The sequence below is a fragment of the Trachemys scripta genome, chromosome 2 (assembly GCF_013100865.1).
Source record: "Trachemys scripta elegans isolate TJP31775 chromosome 2, CAS_Tse_1.0, whole genome shotgun sequence".
Lineage (NCBI taxonomy): Eukaryota > Metazoa > Chordata > Testudines > Emydidae > Trachemys > Trachemys scripta.
In genome coordinates, this window is record NC_048299.1 from 79,206,777 (window position 1) to 79,233,205 (window position 26,429).

At 41.6% G+C, this 26,429-nt stretch overlaps 1 protein-coding gene and 2 long non-coding RNA genes across 5 annotated transcripts in view; 2 read left to right on the forward strand and 1 right to left on the reverse strand.

Moving 5' to 3' along the window:
• Positions 1-12,638, forward strand: part of LOC117872498 — a 115,172-nt gene extending 102,534 nt beyond the window's left edge. The window contains exons 3-6 of the long non-coding RNA XR_004644495.1: positions 10,154-10,231; positions 10,562-10,694; positions 11,005-11,078; positions 12,546-12,638. This is a non-coding gene — a long non-coding RNA (uncharacterized LOC117872498). The remainder of the gene's footprint in view (positions 1-10,153; positions 10,232-10,561; positions 10,695-11,004; positions 11,079-12,545) is intronic.
• Positions 7,885-14,313, reverse strand: LOC117872497. Of its 3 annotated transcripts, none has more exons than XR_004644492.1 (3): positions 13,267-14,313; positions 12,520-12,581; positions 7,885-8,550 (listed from the first exon to the last, which is right to left on the reverse strand). It is a non-coding gene; the product is annotated as an uncharacterized LOC117872497 (long non-coding RNA). The 3 variants fall into 3 exon arrangements; XR_004644493.1 differs by having other exon boundaries at positions 7,885-8,630; XR_004644494.1 differs by lacking the exon at positions 13,267-14,313 and adding an exon at positions 13,063-13,250.
• A 2,068-nt stretch (positions 14,314-16,381) lies between these two features.
• CTNNB1 (catenin beta 1) overlaps positions 16,382-26,429 on the forward strand; it is a 33,155-nt gene continuing 23,107 nt past the window's right edge. The window contains exon 1 of the mRNA XM_034760989.1: positions 16,382-16,582. The gene's annotated coding sequence lies outside the window, so the exon portion shown is untranslated. The remainder of the gene's footprint in view (positions 16,583-26,429) is intronic.

Below are 26,429 nucleotides of genomic sequence, written 5' to 3' on the forward strand. Positions count from 1 at the left end.
GGGGGGGGGGGCAAGAAAGGGGGGGTCGGGGGTGGGGGGGGGGGCTCGGGGGGGGGGAGGGGGGTTGGGATGCGGGAGGGGGTGAGGACTCCGGCTGGAGGTGCAGGCTCTGGGGTGGGACCAGAGATGAGGTGTTTGGGGTGCAGGAGGGAGCTGTGGGCTGGGAAGATAGCAGAGGGGTTTGGAGTATGGGAGAGGGTGCCAGACTAGGGCTGAGGGGTTCGGAGTGTGGGAGGGGGCTCTGGGCTGGGGCACAGGGTTGGTGTGTGTGGGGGGGTGAGGGCTCCGGCTGGGGGTGCGCGCTCTGGGGTGCGGCTGGGGATGAGGGGTTCGGAGGGTGGGAGGGGGATCAGGGCTGGGGCAGGGGGTTGAGGTGCAGGAGAAGGTCAGGGGTGCAGGCTCAGGGCAGTGCTTACCTCAAGCAGCTCCTGGAAGCAGCGGCATGTCCCCCTCTGGCTCCTATGTGGAAGCGCGGTGCTGCCTAGGTGGCTCTGTGTGCTGCCCCGTCTGCAGGCATCGCTCCTGCAGTTCCCATTGGCTGCAGTTCCTGGCCAATGGGAGCTGCTCAGCCGGCACTTGGGGTGGGGGCAGCGTGCAGAGCCCCCTGGTTGCCCCTACATGTAGGAGCTGGAGGGGGACATGCCGCTGTTTCCGGGAGCTGCGCAGAGCCACGGCACGTGTGGAGTGGGGGAAGCCCCCGACCCCATTCCTGGTGGGAACTCGAGGGCTAGATTAAAAGGTCTGACAGGCCGGATGCGGCCCGCAGGCCATAGTTTGCCTACCCTTGTGCTAGATGCTATAAACACAGAACAAAGAGAAGATCTCTGTCCCAAAGAGCTTACAATCTAGGTATAAGACAGGAGACAACAGACTCTTGTAAGGCTGTAAATCAGGAAGTACAAGGAAACAATAAGACAATACAAGATTTGTGCCCCTGCTTTAGATAAGCAATGAAATGCAGTTTCATGAATTTGTTTTAGTTAAGGCCACTGTCCTCTCCTCCTTCAAACCTCTCATCCAGACCCATTTCTGCTGTGATGCCTAAATGATAAATCAACCAATTAATAATGGCTAAGTACTGAGGCAGACAGGGATTGCTGATAGAGATATAGATAGGGCTTCTGATTTTAGGTTTTAATTGATTAAATACTAATAACCCCCCCCCCGATTAAAAAAGAAAATAAATTGGTATTTATCCACTAGAAACGGTTACTTGTATTTAAGGGCTTGTGTACATAAAGCAATAATGCAGATAACAGGGGTGTGATTTCTAAAATGCACTGTGTTGCACATTAATTGGTCCATGTAGATCCTGCTGGTGTGCACTAAAGGTCCCCAGTGAGCTTTAATGTAGTGCTGTTTGAAACAGTACTATGTTAAAGTGCACTAGGGAACATTACGAAGAGATTACTTATTGCAGTCTATACTGCTCTAATGAGTAATGTATGTAATATACATTACTCATTGCAATAGACACAAAGAGAGAGCCACCAAATCCCCTGATTTTTGGACATCTACACAAATCTCAAAAATTGCTAAAAGAAATCAGTCCTGAAACATGAAATTAATAAACCCTGAATAACAGAAACCCGAGATACTGGCAAATGGTAAAGTTTGGCAAAATTATAAGCAACTGAAACCAGGATCTTATAGATCTTATAAAAGAGTCAGGCAACCTTAACAATATATAGTGCTACCCACCCTGCCTATAATTATTATATTCCTCCCATGCCCTTTGTATGTCACTTGTCATCTGAGATTACATAACCTCTTCAGGACAGGGATAGTGCCTTTGCATGTGTCTGTACATTGCCTAACAAAACAGGCTCCCCAACACTAATTGAAATCTCTGGGAGCTGCTGCAATATAAATATGAATAACAAAAATAATAGTAATAATAAAACAGGTGAATTAGCTCTGCCTACATTTAGTGATATCATTGCAATAACATACACACTACACTGTGTAGCACTCTGAAAAGATTGCAGAGGTATAGGAATAATATATTGAAATGAATACATTTACTCTACATCACATAGTACCCATTAGGAGACTTTTATGATCACATTACTATGTGCTTTGTCTTCAAAAAGAGACTTCGCTGGCTTTTCCACCCATAAGCAGAAAAAATACTCACCATACTCATTATCAGTCTCTTGGCTCTGATTTTCAATCTGATGTACAGCTCCAATACAATCTGTTATTGTCACCTTTTCTGTAACAACATCCTATAATCCTGAACTAGCTAACACTCCGGATAGTGTTTTTATTATTGGGCTGAGGCAGATGCCTAGCTAGAAATCTTTCAGATTAGAGCGGGTTGAATTATTTGATTCATATATGTGTTATGAATTTAGCCCTTTTTTGGCTAGAGACTAATTTTAAATTAGTTTAATGAATAATTTTCACCCTGTGTGTCTTTTTATGAACTGTTTGCTTTGACTAGTTAGTGAGTGATCTGTTTGATGAACACTTTTTAAACAGCTGAATAATGAGTAAGAAAGAACAACAAAAATGAATTTATGGTACAATTTTTAAAATGAATGAAGGCTTGAGTAAAAATATGTATGGGTTTTGGGTCTCACAATCATTGCCTCCGAATATACAAGAGTCCTTCAACACTTGCAAAGGTACGAGCCCAGAAATCACAGCAAACCTGGTTCAGCGCTTTTATTCAAGAAAATACTCAAGAATCATTTTGTAAAACTATTTGACCAGTTCTAAAGAATACAGAGCTCTCAAATGATCAGACAGTAAGGGGCAAAAAGGGTGAATACAGATTGATGGGGAAGGGGGCAAGGAAAAGTGTCATCTATCCATCATATAGGTAATACTGATTTTTGTAAAGGCCTTGAGGGACAGTTTTCATATTTTAGGTACAGGATCAGGTACAAATTTCAGATACTATGTGGACTCAGACAGTTGAGGTAAGGAAACATTGGAGTCTATCTGTATTTTTATTGTAAGTGTTATCATAGAACCATAGGTTTAGAAGGGTCATCTAGTCTAACCCCTGGCCAAGATGCAGGATTTAGCTCTCATGGAGAATTGTTAGATGCTTATAGCTCTGAATATTTGGAAATTAAATGGGTCTGAAAGCAAGTAAGAGTCCCAGATTTTACTTCCAGTACCACAAGAAATGTTTAGCTGCTCTTTACTGACAAATGCAATTGGTTAACACGTTACAATGGAGAGGTGTGTGCCACCCATCTCTGGTACTACAGGATCAGCAGGGGGACCCCCTCCAACAACAGTGATCTGCAGGGTGGAGTGGGAGAGAGGGGGAAGGTGATGAGGCCATTGACAACTTGTTCTTCATCTCTCCCTCTGTAGGGGCAGGATGTTATGGGAAGAGGGCTGCTTGCAGCTGGGAAAAGGATCAGGTTTCTGAGATCTTCAAAGGAGAGTATGTTGGCAGCTGACTCCCCCCTTCTACTATTAGGATTTTCCGTATTTGCACTGAGGATCCCTACCCCTGCCAGACCTCCTAATTAGCTCCCTCTTCCTTCTGTAGCATGAGCTCAGTCACATTCAAGGCCCCTTGTACTGTGTGCCACATCAGACTTAAATTGGGAGGCCTCACTGCATAATTCATGTAGCAGAGCTGTACTAAATTCTGCACCATTATGCAGCAATGTTAATTGATTACAAAAATCATTTGATAAGCTGTGCGGCTCCTAAATCAGAACTGGGGCTGGGGGGTGTGGGGGGGTGATGGATGGTGGTCAGGCAGTGGCAAAAGCAGCAAAGCTGGGAGGGATTAAGGAAGTAGCTTGTAGAAGGAAGTCGCTGCCATCCAGGGCTCCTAAGCGAGGAGGCTTGCCCTATGACACCCCCAATGCAGAGGAGTCCTGTGCAAAAATAAATATTTGTCCGCTTAGCAAAACTGAGATGAACACTGAGGTGAATCAGCCTACAGGCTACAGTCTCAAAATTCAGTGCTGACAAGAGCACTTCTATAGCACCTTTAATTGGAGGACATTAAAACCCTTTACAAATATTAGTTACTTAAGCCTCACAATGTTCGTGGAGGTGGGTGATGTGAGGCACAGAGAGGTTGACCTGTCCAGGGTCACACACCGAGCCAGCAGAAGAGGTGAGAGTAGAACTCAGAAATCTTGAATCCAAGTCCCCCACCAGATTCAGCTTTGTCGCTGACAGAAATTGTTAGCCATTACCAGGGGCCAAATTATCCCCTGCCTGATCCATGTGTGGAGGGGTCCTCCCTGCCCATTATCCCCTCTTTTGTAGGCAAGGGAGGGCAGCCACTTCTGCGGCAATGCCCCTGTGATGTTCTGTACCTCTTGGGAACACCCTACACCCCCATGTTCATCCTTATAAAATGATTGTGTGGTATCCAATGAAAAGTTTGTCATATTGGGTGTCTTCAGAAGGCTCATGATGCTCTGAGCATTGTTGTTAGTTATAGTAATGTTATAGGTTATAATTTCAAATATATAGTTATGAGGTTGAAAATGTATCCTCATAGATTAAAATAAACCCAGGCAAAAACCCAAGAGCAGAGAGGCAGTTCACACCTCATCAAGGCATGTATGGGACAAACCCAGACCAGCCTCACAGGAACAATGGATACTGGCCTAGGCAGCAGCAAAGGATCTGTTGGACTCTCGAGTGAGTCACCCCCCTTCCTTTGGTCAGTTTGAGACTGCGATGAGGTAATGCTCACCTGACTCTGAAGGGGAGGGGGGCAAAGCCAAGAGAGAGGAAAGGACATGATAAAAGAGAGAGATGTTTGCCATGCTCTTCAACCTCCATCTACAGACATCACCACCAAGCAACTGAAGCGCTGATCAAAGGGGAGAGCCTGGCTGAAGGGCAACCAACCAGACTGTGGTGAGAAGCATCTAAGTTTGTAAGGGCACTGAAAGTGTTAAGATCAGCTTAGAATGTGTTTTGCTTTTATTTCATTTGACTAAATCTGACTTGTTATGCTTTGACTTATAATCACTTAAATCTATCTTTATAGTTAATAAATCTGTTTGTTTATTGTATCTGAAGCAACACGTTTGGTTTGAAGTGTGTCAGAGACTCCCCTTGGGATAACAAGCCTGGTACATATCAACTGCAGCATCCAGCGGGCATAACTGGACACTGCAAGACGGAGGTTCCTAGGGTTGTGTCTGGGACTGGAGATATTGGCTAGTGTCATTCGGTTGCACAATCCAAGGGGCAATTTACATGCCAGAGGCTGTGCGTGAACAGCCCAGGAGTGGGGGTTCTCACAGCAGAGCAGGTAAGGCTGTCTCCCAGAGTCAGGGATTGGAGTGACCTAGCAGATCACTGGTCCAGGTAACACCAGAGGGGAACGTCACAGCCCCCACACCTCTAGACCTGACAGAGCCCTCTCAGCACAGTCTGTATTGAAGGAGAGGGAGGTAACTGAGTAGGTTGAGGAGGGTGTGCAGGGTGCATATTGTCACCCCTTGAGCCCTGTGGAGTTTACCTGGAAAAGTGCATACAAGGCTGCTGAGGTCAGGTGGGTATATCTCTTGGCATGGATCTGTGGAACCAGACTTCCCAGGGAGTTGTGGGGATGGAGACTAGATAGGGTTGCCAGTTTTGGTTGGATGTATTCCTGGAGGTTTCATCACATGACTTAATCTTTAATTCTCGGTGACTCCAGGACAACCCTGGAGGGTTGGCAACCCTAAAGACTACAGGTGAGCGCCGGTGTAGAGACAAAACATTTTTTAAAAACAACAAAAAAAATGCAACTGTAAACCCCATAAAAATTAGCAGGAGACTCAAGAGTAGCTGCACCATATGAAAGTGCTTTTAACTCATTTGTTAATGTTGACTAGATTTCCATTTGACAGTGCCCCTTTAAAGAGAGAAATCACAGAAATGTATTCTGTGTAGGTGGGATTTACATAAATTGTGATGGATGAAATTCAAATAAAGGCTTTTTATTCCTGCAGAAGTACAGGTACCATAGGCCTGATCCAGCAAAGCACTCATATATGTGCTTAACTGTAAGTATGTGAGTAGTCCCATTGATTTCCCTCACTTTCTAGGGGAAGGCCTGTTGTAGCTGGTGCTCAGGATCTGCCAGGACTGGGCCCAGGGTCAACAGTCATAATAAAACTGAATCTTTAGTCACTCTAGTCCAGCGGTTCTCAAACTGTGGGTCGGGACCCCCAAGTGGGTCACAACCTGATTTTAATGGGGTTGCCAGGGCCAGCATTAGACTTGCTGGGACCCAGGACTAATGCTCTAGCTCCAGCCCTACCTAGGGCAGCAGGGCTCAGGCTGTGGCCCCCCTCTCCACCACACCTGGGACAGCAGGGCTTGGGCTGCAGTCCCCTCTCCCCACCACCCAGGGTGGCCGGGTTTGGGCTCCGCCCCCCTCCCAGGGTCATGTAGTAACTTTGTTGTCAATAGGGGGTCACAGTGCAATGAAGTTTGAGAACCCCTGATTTACCCATGAAAAGATAGTTTAGTTACATACATACCCACAGCAATACAACGTATGACTGTCATATCATCTTGCATCCATCCATTTTCTCTTCTTCACATATAGCTATCAAATCTCCCCTTCCCTTTTATTTTGTTCTTGGGGTTTTTTGGGGGGGGGGGAGCGGGAGGAGGGAACATTAATAAGAGGGCTGGAAAACATATCTACTACTATTTTTTCTTGAAATTAGTGGAAAAAAACTCCTATAAATATACCTTCTCTTGAAATAAAGAAACTATACACAACACCCCTTTCCCCTCAAATAAATACTCACTATATGTATGGCAGTTTCCACGAACACGTACTATATTTTTCTTTATAGTGACTAGGAATAGGGAGAAAGGATGATCTATTTATTGGGGTCTAGCCTAAGACTCAAAAGACTTGGGTTCAATGCCCTGCTATGCCCCCTTCTTCTTCTGTGACTGAGCAAGTGATTTGGGGACAGAGTTTTCAAAGGTATTTAGATGCCGAAAGATGCACATAGGCACCTAGTGGGATTTTTCAAAAGCATCTTGCTCCCTTCAATGGGAGTTAGGCAGCTAGGCCCTTTAGAAAATCCCAGCAAGGGCCTATCTGCATCTTTTGACACCTAAATACCTTTGAAAACCTGGCCTTTAGTCTCCCTCAGTTCCCTATCTGTACATTTGGAATACTACTACTTCATAGGAAGTTGTGGTGATAATTTATACACTGTGAGGTGCTCAGATACTATGTTTTCTATCTGAGTACTTTAGATAGAAAACAAAGTTACAAATTGGTAACTATTTCTGCTCTAGAATAATGATAGTATAATTCCTAGTCTTGAATAATGTAGTTATCTTTTATTCCTTCAGTTATATTGTACTGTACTGTCAGTTTTTAATCAGAAGTCCTACTGAAATCAACTGAAAGCAAAACATGGCCCCCTATTTGGAACAAGACTTATTTTTCTGTCTAAGAGCTTGATCCTGAATGGTACATTTTAATAAACAGGATAATTCTTTTTTGGGGTGGAATATTATAATAAACTGTTATGGACATTACTGGAATATCTAAAATATAGGGACTGAGCTTGCAGTTGTTACCCTAGCAAAATAACTATTGACATCAACAGAAGCTTGGCATATGTAAGGACTTAAGAATCAGGCCCTTAAAGTAGATGAGAAGAATCAGCAGAAATAAAAGAGATTCTGACACCAAAGCTTTCATATAAACCAAGAAAATTTCCCTGGTGGAGTACATAGATCTCTGAATAACTGATGGCTGTAGGTATTTCTCATTAAGGTATGAGATCTTCTAGGCATACAAACTCTAGTTTAGGCCCTATTTATGCAACCCTTACTCTTGTTCACGAGTAATCCAATTGACTTCAGTAGGACTACTCATGTCAGTAAGCATTTACCAATGTGAGTAAGGACAGCTCATCAGGCCTTTTAAGAATATCTTTTATGCATCAAACCTCACAGCCAGCGTGCAGTGCAAGTGGTGTTTCAGCATCAAGGTTCCCTCCAAGTACTCACTGGTAAGTTGAACAAAAATATAGATATAATCTATGCAATCTCCAAGAAATTAGTTTTATAGTTCTGTTAGGATACACACACTATTACTTTTGTTAGATTACAGAATAATTTTTTTAAGTTTACTCAGCGAATGAGCAGTCTATTAAAATACACAATATACAACTCTTTGCTTTAATTACATTTTCAAAAGAGTGTGGTGTACATTGCCGTAATGAAGACAGAAAACTAATTTCCATTAGTAGAATGGTTTCAGGGTGGTAGCCGTGTTAGTCTGTATCAGCAAAAAGAACGAGGAGTACTGGTGGCACCTCACTAAGATGCCATTAGTAGAATGTTAATGAAGAAAAATCAGCGCAATTTAGTTCTAAACTTCAGCCTCAGTTCAGCTTCTTCACAATGTTTCCGGCAATTACGTCTGTATGGTCTTTTTACATGCCCAAAGTTAATCGTTGAACTGTGGTGCAAGAATGAAAATGGACAGTTGCTTCTGGGCAGTTTAGCTTCACTCAGCCTCCAGTCCTTGTAGTCTTAGCGTGCTGCAGTGTGTTACTTGGCATATTTCTGAAAGGTAAACTAGTAACCGGCTCCCATTAACACTGTTTATCAGAAAGGAGAGTAAAATTCTTCATCTAATTCACTGCAGATTCTATAACCTGAACAGCAAATACAATTGCTTTTCTCTACCATAAAGTAAATGGAAAATATACAAATTTGCATCAGTTACTACTGAGATGTTTACAACCCACACCTTCCCAATTATACATATGCAATACCTCAGTATGTCTTTACCTACAAAGCTCTGGAATACAGAAGGTTAGAGATGAATGGTATAATTTAATATATAGGCAGACATTACATCTTCAAGCTTGGACATATCACAGGAGCGCCTTTAAATATATATACATTTCTATTAGGGTTTTTAAATTGTCTGTTCCACTTCTCTACTGATGGCTAAAATGTTCAGGGGAGAGGATGGTCTTTGACAACACGCACACAAGATATTTATAACAACAAGATATTTCATTCTGCATTTTGTTTTAGCATGTGGGGAGAATAGTAATTGTATTCAGACTTGAAATGGTTTGGGTTACGCAGTTCAGAGCACAAGCACCTGCAGCAAATTAATTTGTTGTAGCACATTAATTATCTCCTAGCTTCTATTTAGGCTGCAGCTGTTGCTATTATGTTAATAATATTTTTATAACCACTATACACAACAGGTTACGGTAATACTAGAAAATTCTTGGGGTGGGGCGTGGGGTTTTTTATTATTATTTTTCAGAGCAAAATGGGGACCAAAATTAAACACACAGGCATCCATCAGGCATTTGGCGTTCTATTTATTAACTGATTTGAAAGAGAATGGGTAACTGAAATTAGAAAAGAGTAACAATAGACAAAGATGGCGCGTGCAGAATTTGTGAAAGCAAAAAAGAAGAAGAGGGGGGGAAAAAAAGAGAGAAAGAAACACCGCACACCGCAGTGCTGGGTGGTGAGAGTTCGGGTGGGGGTGGGGAAAATGCTGCAGTTTTCATGAAATAATAAGGTGGAAAAAAAGGCATACAAAGAGTAGGTTTTTCATTGTCTGTAAAATATAAACACAGATGAATTCTGTCTTTGGTTTGTTCATGCTTTTCACTCTGCACAGCAGGGATGTTCTTAAGAACTTGCCCTCTGCGAAATTTCACTAAATGGAAACCGTGGACCCTGCATGATGTGATTATAATCACACCAGCCACTCTTTTTAACATAATTTTTTGTTTAAAATCCAGTAATGCTTCTTGTTTTTAAAATATATATCTATATTTATATGTATATCTAAAACTGTGCTGTTTTACGTCCTTACAGCAAAGGGCGAGCTGAAGGTATAACTGGCTATATCCCATCTACAAATCTCAATGGCTCAAAAACAATATGAAAATTTTTAGCTGACAAGAACATGTCTGCTGCCTGCAGTCACTGCAATAGCTCACCATGTTGCCTACTAACCAAAAGATCAAAAATTATCGATTTCATGGCGCTGCGTGCTCGGGATAGGAAAGCTACTTTAAAATTTGCATTATTTAAGAAATGAATTAAGAGAAAAGACTCATGTTTTAAAACACTTTGGAATGTAAAAATGGGTTTATGTTTTAATCTTATCAATGATTTACTATAATTCTATTATTTTTAGCAGCTGGGGTCTGGAGATGATTTTTTTCCGATGAATTTAGGATTTTGCCGCAGTATACATCTGCAGTCCCAGAATCCTCCGGTAAGATAATCCCTCTTGCGATGGGGAACGCCTTTAACCTTTTCGTGAGTGAAAAATCTGCAACCATTTTGAAATTAAAAAGGGGAAAGAATGATGATTTCTAAGAGCTGGAATGATATTTACTCTGCATTGAAAGAACACTGAAAGGAAAACATACTGTAAGCGCTTTGTGTCATTTGAGTATCTAGTTGTTGTCTCCATTACTCATACTCTTTCAATGATGACCATAAATACTTACTTCTAGAGTATGGTGATAACCATATTTCATGCTGCAAAGAAATTCAGAATCAAGGTCTAAGATATATACTTATTTCTTTTGTATAATTACAGACCTGCCATGAACTACTATTACCACACTGCAGACCCAAATGAAAGTTTTCAGAGCAACTCCCATTGAATTTGCCCAGTGGATTCTTAGTTACTTGCTTGGGTGAGAGTAGCCAACTTTCTCGATTGACAAGAGGTATTTACAACTACTTAGCCTTTGCAGCTGGAAAGAAATCAAAAGATTAAACTGAGCTATGAGATGTACTGCAAATCTGAACTCCTAGTCTAAAAATAGCCTATTTGGACGTCTGTTAAATGAAACTCTTATCCTGATGTCTAATATTTTCAGATTACATATTAATTGGGAAAGGTCAGTCTGAATAGGAAAATCAGTCCTAATCACTCTTAAAAAAACAGGACTGAAACTGAACATTTTTTTAAAAACACCAACTCAATTTTTAAAGTGTTTTTCTTTCTGATCACATATAGCATTCTTCTTTCTACAGTACTGCCATTTAAAGGGTTACCCATATGAAAAATAAATGGCTTCTTGTAGATGGAGCGGAGTGGGGGAGAGGAGGTAGGTATTGCACCTTTGCGTCTATTGTTTTAGTTTGTTTGCGCTAGTTTTTCTGCAAGGCTGGCTGAACACAGCAATCACACATTCCTTTAAACTAGGAAGGCAAGGTAACATAATCAGTAAGAGTCAGACATATATTTATATACATTTTTAAATGAAAACTTGGGTTCTGTGGGAAACTAGATATGACAAAATTCAAAAAGAGAACAGACTTGTGGATTTCTGTTGGCCTTGATCATAATTAGCCATAATTATAATAATTACCATTAATATTATAAATGTAAAGCATTCTCTTTATTAATTTGCTAAGTAGTAAAAATATATGTATTCGGTAAGGGCAAAATTTCCATTTTGGTTTGTTTAGTTTTGCTGTATCTACTGCTTAATATGCTGGATATTGTGATGAGGAATGTCTCAGCTGCTAAATCAGTTAAAGACTTTTTCAGTTTCTGAAACACACCTGAAATATAAAGTTAAACTGCTGTTGGCTTTCAAACAAATTAAGGCGGATAACAGAAATGTTGCATGTCTCTAGAAGAAAAACATAAAAATGAAAGAATAGTCTTTTTTGTTGAAACAAAGTGTATTGGTCATTAATGACTATTTCTGGTCACTAATAACTATTTCTAATATTTGGAACAACACTTACAGAGTGCTCTATTTTATGTAATTTCAACCAACTAACTAGCTGTTTCGACCTATCATTTTTACACTATTTTATTAATGTTTTATGGTCTGCCTTCATTTCAAGAAGATGATCTACAACTATGATATCTGCAACATTTTTTGTCTCATTATTTTACGAGAAAAGCAAACCGAACCAAGAGCTCAAACGTGGCTAATTCTTTATTTTTCTTTCTTGTTTAAAGTGTCTGCTAACAGTAGTATTTTACCAAAGTTGGGTCTGGCTGAGAGAACACTTTGTTTTACTACAGCAAAGTTTTTGACTTGTATTAATAAAAGATATTTCCCAACTATGCAGCAAGCATTACATTACTTAATCCTGTGTCTCAAGTAGAATGTTTGAACGCTACAAGCATTTGCTTTATTTTTTTCTGCCCTGCCATGTGTTCCACGAAAAGAGCAAATATGTTTTTATACGCCGCACTTTTAATTTCAGTGGAAGATTTTTTTTTTTAAATGTCCAACATGCTGCATTGTGGCGTTGCTAAACTGAACACATAAACACTTAGCATTTTAACAAGATTGTAACTGAGTCTGTAATCTGCACCTAAAACGTGCATGGTTAGAAGCCAGTTGCTTTTTAACATCTGTATGGGAAATCAAAGATTCAGGCCCAGTGATTTAAATATATTTTTAATTGTTTATTCTGCTTTGAGTACGTATTAGTACCATTGCTACTTATTCTTTACTATGTGCTTTAAGAAGACATAGCTATATTCCAATAACCTTAGCAAGAAAGGTGACCAACTAAATTTACCTTTATCCCGTTTTTTTTCTGTTTAGCTGCTTCCTACTGTGGTGTGGAGTTAAAAGTTGACTCTGCAAAAACAATGCCAAGGATGTAAAAAAAAGGGTGAGAGATCTGAATCATTATCTTTTACAATTTAACCAAGAAGTTCTCCTTTGCAGCGGAGATTTCTCATTGCAGAAATACACAATGGTTTTGCTAGAAGGCTGTTTGACATTTTTTTAAAGAAGTCTGCAGTATAGTCAACTAACAAACGGTTACCAAAACAAATTTATTAAAGTACTAATCAGCTCTTAAGAAACTTTTAAAGCTATATATATATATATATATAATGAATGCTTGGGGGCTAGGGAGACAATAAGTAGACTGATTGTATATATTCCATTGTTTATTGTGAATTCATTAACTGAAGCCCTGCATTCTAATAGCCAAGACAAAATGTTTCCCTTTTGCTATACTGTACAGTATCTGTTTTACATCGTATTTTAGAAACATTTGTTATAAAACAAAGTGATATTACAAGTTAAAGTAAATTGCAATTGTAAGACTTACATATAGCTGCTCTTCTCAGCTAGCTCCACAAAACAGAAAGTATCTAGTAAATAGTTAACTGCTCACTAACTAAATACTGCAAAACCAAACCAAATTAAAATGTTAATTGCCTACTGCCTAGATACAAAACATAACAACTCTGCAATAAATCAAGTAGATTAAATTACTAAAAATATACAATATTATAACTCCTCTTCAACTCACTATAAGGCAACACAATCTGCTGAAGGCCTTCTGAGATTTATAATTTTAAAAAGTTTTTAAACCTCCTTTAAAAGAGGATCATTCCAATGGTCCACCTCATGTCAAAAAGAAGAGCAGTTTACAGCCTTGAGGCCAGAAGCAAACACACTACCCTTCCTGGAAAATCCAGGCTCCAGCAGCCCCGTCCCCTCAGACCTCAGGGGGTAGGACAGCACACAAAGAAACTCTGAAAGGTATCTGGGACCATGCAGTGCATCAAGGGCATTTGACTGATTCTACTGTTGTTATCAAGGACCCAAAGGAATTGCTTATAGTGAATTTGCCAATAACAACACTTTCCACTGAAATAGCACCTTTCATCTAAGAATCTAAAAGATGGGTCAGTCAGTAATATTATCCCCATTTTACAGAGGGTGAAGCCAAGGTATACATGATCGATACAGACTTTGCCCAAGGTTATGCAGCAAAGCAGTTGGGGGAAAAAAGGAGTTTCACAAAGAACCCAACTCTTTTGCTGCTAGCCTCCAACCTAACCCCCCAAAACCACGCTGTGTTGGAGAGCTATCATAAAGCAGAATGAAAAGGCCTGATGCAAATCGCAATGCCACTAATGGTGACACCTTTCTGCCTACAGCAGAATAGTTTTATTGAACAATAAAGGCTTCCTCCTGCTGGAAGTCGGCCAGAGTCTGAGTCTCAAACCTTCAGGTTATGATCCAAGAAGAAAGTATTGTGCCTGATTCTTGTATTTTGTTTCTTATGAGGTTATTGGGGTGGGTCTTTCAATCTGGGTATTCAAAGCAGCTTGCTGTGCATCAGGAGCTATATATTAGCTAATGAAAGTGGGTCCCCAGTACTTCCTTGAAATGGGAGGCATAAAGCCCCTAACTGCAGGATTATGCACACAGCACATAGAGGCTAGGGGTTGTGTTTTGGAGCTTGGACAGCTTGTGGGAGAATGGCCCCAACAGGGCAATGGCTGTGAGGACCAGGCTGAAGTTTGTTGCATGCCCTCAAACGGAAAGTAAAAACAGAGGCCGTTAAAGAGCCAATACCTTGAAAGCTCATTAACTTATAACAGTAACTTAAGTCTCCCCCAATTGAGAAAGCCTCTGCTCCCGTCCTACCCCGGCTCTATCCTGCGGGTGCCCGGCGTTACCTGCCCGGGCAAAAGCGTGCAAGGAGTGGGATGAAAAAAGGGAAGTCGAGGAGAAAGGAGGCACCTTCGCTCCCCCACGTGGCCTCCTGGCACCCAAGCGCCGCTCGCCATTCCAGCCCCGAACCCCACCCCTTGGGATGAGTGAGGCGGAGCCTGGGCGGCTGCGACGGGACCCAAGGAAAACACGGGGCCGAGCGGAGTCAATACAACGCGCCCCTAATGACCCGGACGCCCTGGCACAGGAAACGCGAGAGCGGGAGCAGTGGGCGATCCACTTTCGTTCCTTCCTATGGAGAAGACTTTAAAGCATCTTCCCTTCCGACTCCAACAAGTATGCACGGTCTGAGCGCTCCTCGAGGCGACACTGCCAACAAAGTCTATATATTAGGCAGTTTTGTTTGCCTGAAATATACTTTGTCGGGGCAAAATCGCGCGTTCGGAGAGATCGCACAATAAGTCTCGCCAGTGGCAAAATCAGCTGCCTATTTAAAACATCCCGCTAGTGCAAGATTTCGCATACAAAGAAAGAGCCGCTTATGTGTAAAAATATTCTTTGCTGGTACACGATCAGGTAGGAGCAGAAAGAGCGTATGGGAATTATATCCAGTTCAAGATACAAAAAAAGAGGCCCTATAAAAGAGTTCTTGCTAGTGCATTATGATGAAAAAAAAAACCCCAACCCTACATGAAACACCCCAATGCAACACCGTTGGTATATACAAAAACAAATACAACAGCCCACATAGGTGAAACATACACTTTGCTAATACAAAACCATGGATTAAAAAAAAATCACGTCTTGTTCTAGCCAAGTACGGTGTTGTTGTTTTTAACATAAACTCTTTATTTGTAACCGTGATCTTGCACTGGTGTATGTCTCATACAGTTTTTTTTAAAGATGTTAAGCATATTTTGCCAGTGCAAGATAGTACATGCAAAAGTGTGTAAAACAGTTTACGATACACGATCGTGTATGCAGAGGCTGAAATACATGTGCAAGATCGTGCATGCAGTGGAGAAGCTTGTGTAATTCATATTTTCCTGTTTTTAAAACTCCTTCAGAAGGCGAAAAAGCCGAGTTTTCTCCCCCAAAAAAATTGCATAACTAGATACTTTCTTTGGCAACTGCTTCCTGACAAATATTTATAAAGGAATTGCAGAACGCGTTTCCGCCTACGTGAATGAGTCTCATAACCACCTTCCCCAGACTCACTGCCACTAATTGTTTAAAGGAGTGGCGGACAGGAAAGCAGGGCACCGTGCATCCAGCAAGGCAAAGTGTGTGCGGCGAGGAGGCATCGCCGGTTTTTTTTGCAAGCCGATCTCAGAAACTATTATTTGTTTTCTGTTGTAAATCAGAAAGTTTTCAGTGCTGCCGGAAACGCAAAGGAGCGGAGGGATTATTATTGGCACTGGGCTCCACAACAAGCATTTGGGAAACACGACACCAGTTTCTGTAGCTAGTTGCATGTAAAAAAACCCCACCCCAGCTCGCAAATTCTAATTTGTTATGGGGGGAGTGAGGGGACTCAGAGGCCGATCGCTTGCCAAGTAGTTACTACCCCTTTAAGAACAACACCACACTGCTGCTCCCCCCCGGCAGCAACTTCTCTCCCAGGCAGGAAGGAACCAGTCTCTCTCCCAAGCTCCAGAATAAGGTGTCTCCGCCACCCCCTCCCCATCCTGGCCTCATCACACCTCCCTCTCTGCTGGATCACTGCTCCCATCCTGCCTTGTTCGCCACAGCGCCCCCGCCCCCCAGCTGTGTTCCCAGACTCCCCCCCACCCCCTCTGCCCTGCAACTCCATTCGCCTCCCCCAGCGCCCTCCGCAGGGGCGAGCTAGCCAGCGCGGGCGGCGCACAGCTGCCCTTTGTCTCCCTCCGCCCTGGGAGCCAGGCACTATTTCTCCTCCCCCTGCCCTGGCGCTGGGTGCCTGTGGAATGCTGCGCGCCGAGCCCGGCAGCGGCGGCAGGATACAGCCGAGTCTTGCGCTCCCTATAAGAACCTCCTTGCGAGCGACGCCATTTTAAGCCTCTCGCTCGGTTTGGCGGCAGCGCAGCGGCAGGGGAGCGTCCGGCGCGGACGGACAGAGCCGGAGCCAGGCGGCGGCCGGAGACCGGGGCTGGGGGAACCTTGCGCTCTTGCCTCCCCGCAGTGTCAGTGGCGCTTTCTGCTAATTCCCCGCGTCCTCCCTTCCGCCGGCGGCGCTTGGTTTGCTCCCAGCCCGGCGGGGGCGCTGGTCCCGGGGGCGGGAGCCGGGGGGGGGGTGTCTCTCCAGGGAATGCGGAGGTTTGGGGCTGGGAGGGCGGAGGAGGGCTCTGCCCGGGGAGGCGACGGGAGGTCCCCGCTGGGCCCGGGACGGGAGGGGGGTGCCTGGGTGGGGAGCTGCTCGGACGCGGGGGCGCTTGACTTGGGCGGTCCGGACAGTTGCGTGGCTGGGGAGGCTGGAGGCGGCAGCTGCGGCTCGGAGGCGCCCCTCGGGACGCTGGAGGGGCCCCTGCCTGTGGCGGGGCGAGGCGAGTTTTCTGCACCCCGGCTCTAGGGGGGGAGGCTCGCAGCAGAGCCTGTGGGCTGCAGCCGGGCTTGGAGCAGCGTGGGGTCGATTTGGGGAGGCGCTGGCGGGCTTTCCAGCACGGCTCCGATAGCAGGAGGGTGGGGGGAAGGGAAGCGGGTTCGGGTTTGTTTGTACTATGTAATTATCCAATAACTAATCTGCTGCTTGACTGCAGGGGCTGTTATCTGTTGCATTGTGGGCTTTTGTCTCAGCTGCATGTGTATTTGCAGGAGAGGCTCCTGTTCGTATCCATGCTGCTGCTGGGTGTCTTGAGTTCAAGCTGCTCTGGAGCTGGGTGTTTTTAAAGCGAGTTTAAATCACCCCAAGTAGCTGGAGTCTCGTTAAAGAACGAGCCAGGCGGCTTGGGGCTCTCCTACCGGGGGAGGAAAACTTGCTGGCTTTGCACTGGGCCACTTCAGAATATGCAGTGTGTTGTGGGGGTTAGCCTCCAGAGCTGATCCTTCGGAGGGGAGGTAGTCTGTGGACCAATTCTGTTGTTGTTCCCTTTGGCTTATATGAAACTTCTAAAAACTCAGGCTTTTTTTTTTTTTTATAGCAATACTTTGAATTTGTTGGCTGTATTTTCTTGATCTGTTCTGTATGGAAGGACTCTTGTTCTGATACCCTGTATCTTCCAGACATCTGTGGTCTTCCCCCCTCCCCCAAAATATGCATGCAAGTGGTGAATGGAAAGAGGGTGGGCTGGTATGCTGTGGTCAGTGGAAGGAAATCAAGGAGGGGTTTTAGTAAAATAGGAACTTCGTTTAGGAGAGTGTAGTAGTCTCAGATTAGAAAGTGACCAGAATGAACAGGAGAGCTTCCTCTGATCTTAAATATTATTCCAAGATGTGTACTCTTCTGTGTTAGGGTTTATCACCTGTAGATGACTTGGCATGCAAAGTCCAAGAGACTTCTAAAAGCCTTGACTGAATTTAAGATTGCATAAAATTAAGATGATTATTTGGCCAGATTACTAGTTAATAAACAAAGTTTAAGACCGGTAATGTGGTAAAATATGCTATAATTTTAAATTAATAGACACTATTTTTGAATATCTTGGCCTAAGACAAGTGACTTGACTTAACTTCCAAAAGTACTAGTCTGCAGATCCCATTAACATCAATGGCAGCTTCTGGATGCTTGGCACTGTTGAAAATAAAAATAATTTGTTTAGGTGCCTAAATGTGGCTTTAAGAGCTGAATTACATACTTAAATTTCACCATTGTACACAATCATGTGTGTACTATTAAATGCAACTATTATCTTAAGAGTAGGAGGCCAGTGTTTGACTTTGCTGGTTTTTATTTATTTAAGCAGTCTTCAAAATTTAGTAGTGAAGAGGCTTGAATCTTTAAGTTGATCTTCTTGTGTCTCTCTTGGTGTAAATGGGTAGTAGAGGGTGAAAACCCTATGTGAAATTCCTCATAGGAAAGGGTGGGATAGAAAATGGCCTCTAGAATGAGACCAATCTTAAGTAAAGATGTAACACAAGACCTAATACAAGGTAAGTCTTGACCCGCAAGTTAAAAGCCCCCTGTCAGTTTAATTGTAACTCATATCTGTTTCACCTTAAAACTAAAATTCTAAACTTCATACAATTTATGCCTTCTTCCCCTCAACTCTTGTGCAACAAAAACTGGGCTAGGCTTTCTGCTTAGCATGTACTAACATAATGCTAAAGTGATTGTTGCAGTGATTACATATAACAGTCTTTCTGGGTTAGATTTGCTGAAATTTAAGCTTCAGGCCTAACAGTTTTCCTTTAAACATAGGATTGACTGTATGAAATATCCAATTTAATGAAAGGAAGAAAAACATTGATCAGAGTCCAAGATACCATGTGTGGTTTTTTTGGGGGGGAGAGGGAGAGAAGAAGAGAAGAATATGGACATTGGCATTTTAGAATTAGGTACTGCCCATGTGTGGTAATCTCTTTACACCAATTTCTACCTACAAAAAACATAAGTTTATGCTTTTTCAATTTTATATCTAGGAGTCTGACTGCTCATCTGATAAAATTCACTGGTAGGGCTCTAACAAGTTTTATCGGACATCAAATTCTTAATATGGTCACTAAAGCCAGAAGAAATTCTAATGCATGTGCAGACATAGCAATAACAATAAAGTTGTTCATGCTGATAGTTTACTATAGTTTAGGCTAATACAGGGATTGCAGTAAACTGAATAACTTGTGTTTCATGACTTAATTAGAATCTCGATATTGTAGTCAGGAAATCGAGAAATGTGAAGTCATTCTTGATGGCCTCAGTGTCTTAAGCTTGTCTTGAATGATTTCTGCTTTATTAAGGCATGTAAAGTAATTTTTTTTGTGCAAGTGGCAGCTTTTACAGAACTCAAGATTTGCGTTTAGTTCTGCTATTAGTTTTTTTTTAAACTTTGTACTTATTGGTGTATAACTGAAAATCTAGGTAGGCTTTGTGAACTTTAGTGTGATACATGCTGTCATTTGCAAATTAACTCAGTCTTACAAAATTCTAATTGCCTGCTGCCCTGGGCTAGTGCACAGTTTTATCAAGTGAAACAATTGTCATAATAAAGGATGGGTGAGGCAAACTGTGCTTCTCCTTTTAAACTTGTGTGCATTTCTTGCAATGCTGATCTAGCTAGACATTGCCATTAAAACCAGTTTCTTAGTATACTGTTACCCCAAAAGATTAGATTTTATAAATTTGCCACATCCTGATACAGTACTGCTATTCAGTAATTCACAGCATTATCAAAGCCTGCAAAATCAGTATTTAGAGTGCCTGCTATGCATTCTACTCCAGACTTTTTCAAAATAAACTCCCAATTAAATTAACTTCCATGTCAAGTTTTTAGTCTCTGGTGATACATTGGCTAGAAAAATTGATGCCCTTAAAAAGGGAATAGTGGTGTTATCACCGATCATAACAAAAATGTGACACTCTGATATAGAAGTTGATAGGGATACTTACTTTGAAAATTGTCTTCTGTGTGATGTACTAAACTTTTTAACATAGTACAGTGTGAATAGATGAAAAATCCATGGTAGGTTGGTAAAACTGTTTTGCCTTTGAGTCTGCATTAATGTCTCCCAAGAGAAGGAAGTAAAATAATTGAATAAATTAACATCCAGGTAGTCTAGACACTCTTGCTTCTGACTGGGCACCGACTGCAATCCACAGCGTCACTGACACAAAACTTAACTCTAAAACATCTTCAGTCTGTTTCAGGAAATTATGAATGAAGTGGGACTAAGTACTTATTAGTTCAACTGGAGCTCTGTCACTGCAATCTCTATCATACTGAACTGAATAGTAGGCAGGTCTCTGACCAAACTAACATTAGAACAGGTCTGTCTAGGTAGATTTTAACAGTAACGATATTCATGTTGAAAACGTGAATCAAAATGGAAGAATATATTTGTCAATCAGCATGATAATCTTGTTAAATTTAGCATGAATTATGAAATATAAAATGTACTCATCACATACATTCAGGGCACACTTGTCAACAGAAGATTAAAATAGAGCTAGATGTTACAAGAAGAGGTTGTTTGCTAAATGGGAGTAATGTCCCATAACATGCATAGATTTCTAAGGGAAGCTTTGAACTCTAGTTCTTGTAGTAAATATCTTTATATATTTCTCATTGGCTTAGCAACAATACAGATGCCCTCAAGTGGCCAAAAATCTAAACATCCCACATTGAGATGTGCAAATACTAAAAGCAAACTGACTAGGTTAAATGAAAGGTGTTGATCAAATTTTCTTTGGGTATTGTAGCGTCAAATTTCACGAACATCCAGATTGTAAAGTCACAAGGAGGCAAAGTACTGGAGTAAGTTTTATAGGAGTGCTTATATTTCCAAATTATTCCATTCATGGAATCGGACTGACCAAGCAGTTGGTGCCCTAGCTGTACAATTTCTCAGTGTTCTGGTGTTTCATTTAGTCTATTCGTAACTTTATAGCTGCTTAATTTCTTCAATTTTAAGATGCTGAGACTAATGGGGAAACATTAACTACTTTTAATAGTGCAGTTCAATTCAGTCTTGGAGTTTCTCACATCTATCTTTGCACTAACTCCCAGGATTGAGTCAGGTCATAGACTTCGTTATGCAGAAGTGCTGCAGCAGGACTTTGGTGCAAGGTATTAGTGTTGTCAAGCTGCTTTATGGATGGGGACCTATTATTGAGGTCTACTTTTTTCTCTCAACACATTTCTTGATAAAGTGTAGAGTTCAGCATACAAAGCCTTGTTAAAAAATGGTTTCTTCTCCTATACATGGCAATTTAAGCACAACTGTTGGCATGGATGTCTAGTCTTGGGTCTGGAATGTCTTAATTTTGGTCTTTTTTGTATATGTGGTGATACTGCAGTGACTTGAGTATCAAAATTAAATTGATTTAAACTTTAAGGGATTACTGCTCAATACTGAGACCTTTACCAACGTAAGCAAAATTATATGTAATTGATCTCAAAGTTAATAAATTCTTGGTTGAGGGTTTTTTGGAAGGCGGGCATATAAACGAAAGCTTAACAATATTGTGGGAATGGTTTATGCCAGAGTAGTTAAAGTAGCTGGAACTGTGAACCTGTTATAACAGTGGGGGTGCAACCATAGGGCTTGTCTTCACTATTGGGGGTAAGTTGACCTAAGTTACACTATTCCAGTTATGTGAATAATGTAGCTTAAGTTGACACAGCTTAGGTCAACTTATCCTGGTGTCTTCACTGTGCTGCATTGTTGGGAGGCGCTCTCAAGTCGATTATCTTACTCTTCTCTGAGAGCTGGAATTGACTGCAAAGCGCTCTGCTGTTGATTTAGCAGGTCTTCACTAGACCCACTAAATCGACAACCACTGCATCAGTTGCAGCAGCATGGATCTCACTGGTAGTGAAGACAAGCCCACAGTGGTTTTGGTTGCTGATAAAGCAGTTTATTCAAGCTGCTAAAGTATAGTAATGTCAGAAAGCGCTGTTACTAAATTCTTTTTCATAAACTAAGAAGCAAACTCTGTAATGATGAAGCACCCCCAATCTGATTTTTGGCTTCTTCATGCACATTACTATGATTTCTCTGGAAATAGCAACTAATCCTCAGACTTCAGATTAGACTCTGCCTCAATAGCTGGTCACAAGTTCTAGGCAACTTTATTTAGGGCTGGCATTTAGATGCTCAATGTAGATTGTAAAATTGGTTACTATGTTTACAGTTCCAGCATTGCAGAGCTGGTAAAAATCCATTTGAAAGTGAAAAGCAGTCCCTCCTGAGTATCAGTCTTCTAAATGAGAACTGGTACAGTGTTTTCTTGGTGTCTGCGAACACTTTCAGTGCTGCTGCTTATCGCTTTGGCAAACAACTGCAAGTTAACAAGACTGTTCATGCAGTCTTAAATAAAATTACATGTTTATTGCCTGCTATTGGTGCTGCCTGTAGCTTTCCCCAGGCTGTGGCCATGACTGTTCCACACTGGGAGGAGGAGCCAAAAGAGGAGGCTGACAGAGTGGTATAGAGTATCTGCATCTTGTCTTGCCACTAAGCCCTGGTCTATACTGGGGGAGGGATTGATCTAAGATACATCGACTTCAGCTACGCTATTCTCATAGCTGAAGTTGCATATCTTAGATTGACTTACTTCGCATCTTTGCGGCGCGGGATCGACGGCTGCCACTCCCCCATCGACTCCGCTTCCGCCTCTCGCCCTGGTGGAGTTCCAAAGTTGATGGAGAGCACTTTTGGGGATTGATGTATCATCTCTAGATGAGACACAATACATTGATCCCCAATAGATCAATCACTACCCGCAGGTGACTGTGAAGAGTGGGGTAAAAGAACTACTTAGTGACAGCTGGGGAGGCTGTAGAGGGAGTTTTGTACCTTTGGAGCCAGAGGCTGATGTGAAAGGGGAATCCAGGAATAACTTCTCAGTAGCTGAGGGTGGGTCTGCCTTTGTCACCAAGATGTCTCTGGACCTTGCTGCACTGGAAGGACACCACCTTTACTTGCTTACTAACCAGAGATAGATAAAACTATCTGGCAGACATCATCTAGCCCTGTAATACTGATTTGGCTTGAACGGTGTATAACAAGTGCAATGTTATATAGTATAGGTATGGTCAATCTTTGTGTAAATTGAACACCTTTTCTTTAGGATTTACCAAGACAAACACGTAACTACCATGATGCAGTTTCTAGACAGTTTGAAGTAGAACACCACTCTAAAAGCAACCTGCAGAATCTCGTGTCCTCTGCTTGTCAGATATTTTATCCTGATTATTGGAAAATGTTAAGCATAATTGAAGGGACAGAAGAGATGCATCTTTAACAGACAGCAACCATGCTGTGCTGTTCTCACCTCTTTGTGGGCTATACTTTTTTACAGTATATAGAATTGATGATGCAAGGTAATCCTACTTTTTTTTAACTACAATGATTTGCTTGGGAAGACCCTCTAAATCTTCATAGTACAGCTAATCCAGTTCTAGAAAATGTAGTCAAGACTACTATAGCAGGATTTAATTATGGCTTTAAACAGCTGTTTTGTAGATGGGAGTAACTTAATTTTCTTGAGGATACAAAGCGCTCTTGTGCTGTTGCTGTATTTGCTAAGATTAGGTAATAAAAGCATGTGAACAAGAATTGGAATTTCATTAATTGTAAAATCTGACTTTACAACTTTAGTTCTTAGATTGCTTGGAATGATGGTAGCTTTAAACCAATTGCAATGTTGTGGACAAGGCATCAATCTTTTTTGGGGTAGTGAGGAGAGTTTTTGTCTCTGAAGTTCTCCATTAATAGAGCTCTTACATGTATAACATAAGACATATATGGAGGAGAAGCAAGGACTTGGAAGCCTGAACTGTTAGTGTGATAGCCAGTCATTCATTGGGCATTCAATTCCCTGCAGTGTAGAAAAGTCCTTTCTCAGTGGCTTCAAATAGCAGTGAAATGTTTACTTTAAATGCAAAGTATACTAACTAAAATAATTGCATTTTATCAAACTTAGTTCTTTGGGCAGACTGAGAATTGTAATTGTGGAAGAAACCTATAGAATGACTGTCTGACTTCTGTTAATACAGATTCAGAACTGGAAATTGGAAGCTTAACTTCCAATGTGTGAGGCAAAAGTTCTAGAGAAAATGTAGCATCACTATCAATGCCCCTTCTCTTGCAAAGCTTCAGACTGGGTTTTCTCAAGCCTATGTTTGTTTGTTTTCAGGGAGTTGGTATTGACCTCATAAGTCATCAAATTCACTGTGAATCTAGAATGACAAGATGTTAATCTGCAAAATTAAAGAACTAGATATTACTGGTAGAAAACTGCTTTCAGTACAAATGTTTTACATAAACTTGATTATGAAGTCTGCTCTTACACTATACATTAACTAGCTTGTACCAAGTCAGTTTTTGAATAGCTGCCTCTAAATACTTCTAGAGTAGTCTAGCAACCAAATCTGATGCTGCATTAGGCATTGGAGAGATCAGAATTTTCATGTATTAGCTGGTTTAATGGCTTTCCCTCAAGTCACTGGCATCAAAAAGCCCTTGGAATGTATCATGCTGACTTTAAATTGAAAGAGTACTTTTCCAACTTTATGAAATAATATAAAATGGTCACGTGGTGACACTACTACGTCACAGCTATCCCAGATGTACAAGTCTCCAGTAGGATAACAACTGTAGTGGAGGAAGACCAGTCTTACTACTTGAAATTGTGTAAGCAACACAGCAAACTGTTCAATTTCACTTTAAAATCAGTAACCTAGCTTGCATAGCACAGAACTGGACTTCACATGTTCCTATGCATATTAGATGCAAGAATGGGAGTTAAATGTTAAGGTTTGCACTTCCATCCTTTCAAATTAGATGGAAATCTGAGACTGACTAACACAGTAGTCTGGGTTGGTCCCAGGATTTTAGGGGTATCTTCAAAAGAGCTCTGTGGAAGTTCAAAAGCTTCTCTCACCAACAGAAGCTGGTCCAATGAAACATTACCTCACCTATCTTGCATCTCCTTAGCTTTAAATGTCAACTTAAATTCTTAGACTAAAAGCATCAGGTTTAAATAAGGACTTTTTAGACAAATGGGGTAAAGGATGCCGTAGCAAACTTTTCTGAGCTGGAGTAATGTCTTATCTGTAGCCTTTCATCACTTTTGTGAGTAGGACAGACACTAGACTGAAACATATATTGTATACAAACATGTAAATCCTGCCATAATTTCTTCTTCACTTGTCCCCTGTTTGTGGTGTTGTACAAAACATCTGAAAGAATGTAAGGGTCAGTGAAGCTGGATTTTTTTTTTTCCCCTCACAATTGGTTATCTTCTGAATTAAGTCAACTGGTATCAATATTAACTAATAAAGTTTTTATTAAAACAGGCTTCATTTAGTTATATTTAGGTCCCTACCAAACTCATGCTCCATTTTGGTCAATTTCACAGTCATAGGATTTTAAAAAATCCTAAATTTCATGATTTCAGCTGTTTAAATCTGAAATTTCAGTGTTGGAATTCTGGGGGGGAGGGGTGTTGTCACAAGATTGTATGGGAGGGTAGAACTACTGCAACCCTCCTTCTGTGCTGCTGCTCTGGTGGTGCTGCCTTCAGAGCTGAGTAACTGGAGAGCAGCAGCTGCTGGCTGGGACCCCAGTTCTGAAGGCAGTGGCACCACCAACAGTAGCAGTAAGGGTGGCAATACCATATCATGCCATCCTTACTTCTGCACTGCTGCTGGCAGGGTGCTGCCTTCAGAGCTTGAAACCCAACCAACAGCCACTGCTTTCCAGCTGCCCAGCTCTGAAGTCAGTGTAGAAGTAAGGATAGCAATACCATTTAACCCAACCCCACCCCCCAAACCTTGTGACCCCCTGCAACTCCCTTTTGCGTCAGGACCTCCCAATTTGAGAAATGCTGGTCTCCCCTGTGAAATCTGTTTAGTATTGGATAAAAGCACGTAAGACCAGGTTTCACGGTGGGAGGTCAGGTTTCCTGGTCCATGATGCGTTTTTCATGGCTGTGAATTTGGTAGGGCCTAGTTATATTCTCCAATTAACTATATAGTGGAGGAGGAGTTCAAACCTCTAAATCCTGAGTCTTCATGGGGGATATCTAAATGAATGTTGCTTAAGTAAACTTGGGAATAATATCAGATTGCTAGTATCTTCAGCCTCTGAAAGCTTAATGGTCTTCAACTCCTGAGTTAGTGTACAATGCATAATTTCAGTCAATTCACCCTGACAGACACTGGATGGGGTTAAAACCAACAAGAGTAAACATGCTGTTGCTACTGTAGATTACAATTATAATGAACTAAACTGTAAAACCCTGTATTTTTAAATGCCACCATTGTTGGAGTATCTTATTTGAATTTTACAAAACTGCAAGAAGGCAAAACAGTTGATAATGAAGGTCCTGATAGTGAACACTTTTCAGTAGGAATGTAACTTGTATCAACAGTT